This window comes from Chrysemys picta, chromosome 1 (genome assembly GCF_011386835.1).
Source record: "Chrysemys picta bellii isolate R12L10 chromosome 1, ASM1138683v2, whole genome shotgun sequence".
NCBI lineage: Eukaryota > Metazoa > Chordata > Testudines > Emydidae > Chrysemys > Chrysemys picta.
Window position 1 is genome coordinate 57775299 of NC_088791.1, and position 5389 is coordinate 57780687.

At 43.8% G+C, this 5389-nt stretch overlaps 1 long non-coding RNA gene across 1 annotated transcript; it reads left to right on the forward strand.

The window, feature by feature from the left end:
• Positions 1 to 300: 300 nt before the first annotated feature.
• On the forward strand, positions 301 to 5113 carry LOC135983784 (uncharacterized). Its single transcript, XR_010601590.1, has 3 exons — positions 301 to 657; positions 1896 to 1946; positions 4671 to 5113. It is a non-coding gene; the product is annotated as an uncharacterized LOC135983784 (long non-coding RNA).
• The last annotated feature ends 276 nt before the right edge of the window (positions 5114 to 5389 follow it).

Below are 5389 nucleotides of genomic sequence, written 5' to 3' on the forward strand. Positions count from 1 at the left end.
TGTAAACCAATGTGATGTTATATGCCCATGTCTGCAGAGGGACTGAAAAGATATTTCTATGGGGTGTGACCAGCCTGTTCATCTCAGTTAGGGTCCCATGGACTGAACAATTCTATATTTTCCCAAGATGCCATAGAATTCAGCATTTCTGCCATGGATTTCCCAATTTTGCTGTCACCCTGCATCTGCCATTTTATGTTTGGGCTCATTGCCCTGCTAGGACAAGTCTGCAGCTGCCTCTTACTCTACAGCTTTCCCCACCAGGGGAGTTAACTGGATTACTGTGAATGCTCCTGGCCCTGTTCCATTTAGCTATGCTCCCTGCACTGCTCCATTTTAATGAGGAGTACAAGCTGGAATCCAGCTTGCGGCCAGGGAGTTGGGGAGACAAATGTGTAGTCTGGCAAGCTAGATAGCCTGGAGAACAATGCAGCAGCCAAGGCCTGGGAGCTCAGCTGATGAGCTGGTGAAGGTGGCTACAAGCTTCCCTCTTCCCAGGTGCACATGGAGAGAAAGAGGCTCTGAGGCAGCGGTGGTCTCCTGAACAATATCATGGGAACCAAAGCCAGAGAAGTGGAGCTGGGCTGCCGGGAGACCATAACGAAAAACCCATCTTCAGAAATAATCATGGTGGAAAAATCAACCAGTGTTATGTCAGTAAGTATATTTAACTATGAATCATGGTTGGGGGGGGGGGGTAAGAGCAGAAGAGGAGTGAGTGAAGGCTGCTTGAAGATGATAGAATAAATTAATGTCACCATAGAATTAAGAAGTGGCTGCTGTGGAGTTTGGTCACATTGTGCCACAGAGTCCATGGGGTCTTGATCTTTAGTAAATACCACTGTCTATTTCTCCATGTTAAATCTGGATTTAAATAAACTAGCAAATAAGTAAAGAACGCTTCAGTTGTTGTTCAGTAACAAAACTTTCTCGCTTTTCTAGAAAGACAGACTTAAGCTGGCTACTGCTCTCCTGTAACTTAAGATAGACTGAATGTGCCATTTTAATATACTGGATGAAATTCACCCCATGCAGATGCCAGCAAAAGGCCTAGGCACCACTTAAGTACCATTGAAAATAGGGTGTAAGTGGGCATCTCAGCCTAGTGCTGGCCAACTACATGGGGTACATTTCACCCCATATGGAAGCATACACATTCCAACTAATATGTAACCACATTTTGCTAGGAAACAATTGTAATTATATTCTTTTATTTGGCAGGGGCTTTTATCAGAGTAATTTCTGTAGACAAGTTATTCTCTTAGGGTGAAATCCTGGCTGCACTGAAGTCACTGAACACTATGGTGGGAAATTTTGCAATGCTTGCATCTCTATGCCAGAGCATAAACCTTTTGGGTATTCAACAGGGTATTTCTCATCTGTACTAGATTTCCTAGTGCATAAGGTTGATTGAAAACCAGAGGTGAAAAAAATAACAATAAAAGTAATAAAACAGGGAGGTACAGTTATTTTTGGGGGGGAGAGTGAGCCAATCTTTTTAGTATTTAGCATATCTCAGAGGCACTTAGCATTTTTAAAAGATGGAGGTTTCTTCATGTGTCCTTTTGTTCTCCTGATATTAAAGAATATATAACCTCTCATTTCAAATATTTTTTCATAGTAATAAGAAAACAACTCTAGATGTGTTTTAGGCAGCCACCAAGATGTACCCAAGGGGTGTAATTATCACTTACTATATTAAAAAGAAGGTAATGCAGCACAAATGTCCTGAGATAAACAAGGATACTAGAAAAATAATTGCTTCAAGTTTTCTTTTCTTCCAGAGATACCTAATATTGCTTATTGACTGTGTATATATGTATATATAAAAAAATTTTAAACAAGCTTTATTCATGCCTTTTGGAAATGTAATTGGCTGCTTCTTGATTACCTAGGTAAATTGCACTTGGACCAACAGGGATTTTAAAAGTCCTGACTGATGCAAGGTAACTAAGATACCTGATACTATTGAAAGTTTATTTTGTTAAGGGCAGGTGATATGCTCAGCAGTGAACCCAGCACACATGACCACAGTCCCTGCCCTGTGGAGCTTATAGTCTAAAGTTCTGATCCTGCAGTGAGCTCCATGTAGGTGGAGTCCTGTGTCCACATGGAGCCAATTACAGGATCAGGGCCGAAAAATAAACATAGATAAGACACAATGCCCCAGGATACCCAGCAGAGGCATTAGTTTAGCACTTGCTGTAAATACACTTGTACATCAGAAATTATTGTTCATCTTCTGGCCAGAGTTCATCCATCCAAATTTATCAAAGAGACAGAATAACTGGGTATCCATATTGTCATTATCAATTACAAATTTCCCTGTTGGGAAAAATTCAGCACATAGGGGGAATATCAGTGCTTCTGATTTTTTCAAAGTTTCACTGTATCCTCACCAAAAGTCCTATCTAATCACAAGAGGTCAGCTTTCTATCTAATTATACTTTGGAAGAATAGTTTTATTTATGAAACAAAGGGCTTAACTCTGTTTCACACTACTGCATATCTGGCATAAATCCACTTAAATCAACAGAAACAACAAGGAGTCTGGTGGCACCTTAAAGACTAACAGATTTATTTGGGCATCTGAAGAAGTGAGGTTTTTACCCATGAAAGCTTATGCCCAAATAAATCTGTTAGTCTTTAAGGTGCCACCAGACTCCTTGTTGTTTTTGTAGATACAGACTCACACGGCTACCCCCTGATACTTAAATCAACAGAGTTAGCCAATGTAGGTGAGATAAGGCTCAGTCCAAAAGACACTTAAATATATACATTTACATTTCTCAATCTTAATATTTATTATTGAGGATCTGAGAGGTGCATGATGGCCATAATCAATTGTATATTTTATATAAACTTTACATTAGCTAATGTAGGGTTACCATATTTCAACAATCAAAAAAGAGGACGGGAGGAGCCCCACCCTAGCCCCGCCCCCGTCCTGCCCTAGCCCCGCCCCTGCCCCTTCCACTCCCTCCCACTTCCCACCCCCTCAGAACCCCCAACCCTCCCCCCCCACTCCTTGTCCCCGTGATTGCCCCCTCCTGGGACCCCTGCCCCTAACTGCCCCCCAGGACTCCACCCCCTACCTAAGCCTTCCTGCTCCTTGTCCCCTGACTGCCCCCTCCTGAGACCTTCCCCACATCCTAACTGGCCCCCTAGGACCCTACCCCCTACCTGTCCCCTGACTGCCCCAACCCTTATCCACACCCCCACCCCCTGACAGCCCCCCCCAGAACTCCTGACCCATCTAAACCCCTCTGCTCCCTGTCCCCTGACTGCCCCCTCCTGGGACCCCTGCTCCTAACTGCCCTCCAGAACCCCACCCCCTACCTAAGCCTCCCTGTGCCTTGTCCTCTAACTGCCCCCTCCTGAGACCCCCCCACCTGTACCCTGACTGCCCAAAACCTTACACCCCCAACCCCCAGACAGCCCCCCCCCGAACTCCTGACCCATCCAACCCTCCCCCTGCTCCCTGTCTCTTGACTACCCCCCCAGAACCTCCCTGCCGCTTCTCTGACCCCCTGACCCCCTTACTGTGCTGCAGAGCAGCGCGCTTGGCAGCAGGGGGAGGGGAGCAGGGTCGGAGCTCCAGACTGCCGGAGGCCCGAGGCGAACGGCCGGCCGGCGATCTGCGAATGCAGGGACGGGGAGGGAGGGAGAGAGAGGAGGGGAGTGGTGTCAAGTTGCAGGGGAGAGGAAGGGGGGAAGTGGAGGAAGGGCTCTGGCTGCCGGAGCCCCGTGCGAGTGGCACGATCCAGCCGGCTGCCCTGTAAGCCGCGCACGCTCTGCATGGGGGGGAAGTCCGGACATTGACAAATTCCCCCCGGACACTATTTTTAACTCAAAAAAGCCGGACATGTCCGGGGGAATCCGGACGAATGGTAACCCTAGCTAATGGCAGATGGGTTAATGGATGCTCCCTTTTCCTTCCTCCTTCTCCTCATTTGGAGATATGTAAAGAGAGTTCAAGAGGGATGACTGAATTTAAGCTAACATCATAAAAGTGACACTGGCTTATACAATACTGTAGCTAGGAAAATCACTGTGACCCCACCCAGTTTGGACCCATAGCTTAAGAAGGGCATTGAAAAGCTAAGGAATACACACAGAGCAAAAAATAATTATCTAGTGAATGATATATGAAATAGGAAGTTAGTCTGTAGAATTTGAGCTCCTCCAGTCTTCCAACGAGAAGACTCAGGGGAGAAAAGATCATGTTGTATAAATACTTTCAAAGGAAGAGGATTATTCACATTACCAAAACATGACAAAACAAAGAGTAATGGCCTAAAACTAAGGAAGGCAAAGTGTAACAGTTAAAGTAATTAAGCATTGGAATAGACCATGGTATCAGGGGAGAGGGGGGGGGGTCAAGCAAAGCTATGAGTGAGAATGCAGTAGAAAGAAGGGATTAAAGTTATAATTGCTTTAGTGTTTGTGAAGGTGCAAAATTAATAGAAGCAGAGAACTATGTCCTCTCTCTATCCACAGAAGAGTTATAGGCCCCTGCAAACTGATCCATGCAGGCAGTACTTCATAGTCTTCAGTGGATCTCTGCAGAGGGACACATATCTTGCAAGTGTCCAAAGCTGGATTTGGATTGTAATTAGGTTCATAACAAGGTAATGTACACTTGAATAAAAAAGTCTCTTCCATTTTAGGAACTGATTTCTGCTGAAAAATGTCCTAAAGAAAAATATGTGTAAAATATTGACATCATACACTGTGTACCAGTAAAGTGGCCAGGTAAAGAAAAAACTTTGAGGACAACATGGATAAAAAAAACCTCAAGAGATGGAGTTCATCACCTCCACATTACAATACTCAGGAAGTATTTCTAGAAAGGCAAGATTTGATTAGCCCATTGTTTAATCAGATAAATCGAGGATATCCAATTCTATAGGCAGGACTGAGCATTGTGTTGATAAAAAATAGCCAGATGAGAACTTCTTTAATGTCTGGACTCTTTTCAGATTAATTAGAATACATAATTAAAGTAATTATACTCTGGTGTTATGATGGATGTCTCAGTGTTTCTTGGAAGGAGTCCAGCAGGTTGTCTGCCCAAGTGTCTTATATAGGATAATGATTTTGAAATTGTTCCTTGCTAGCAATGAGGAAAGAGAGTATTTGTATAGTTTCTGTGAATGTTACTTGTATTACTTTTTTCTTTCTGTGTCCTAAAGAAAGATGCAGTTAAGAATAAACTATTGAAAAGAAGATCCCAGGTATATTTGCTGACTAGCATCACCCTCTTGAAGCTAAGTGAAAAATGGCCTAATTCCTCAATATCCTTGTATATGCCACAGAATGGCTATGGAGAGCACATAAAAATTAGTCAGACACACTCTTCCCAAAGTAGATTATGGGGCAAAACAGA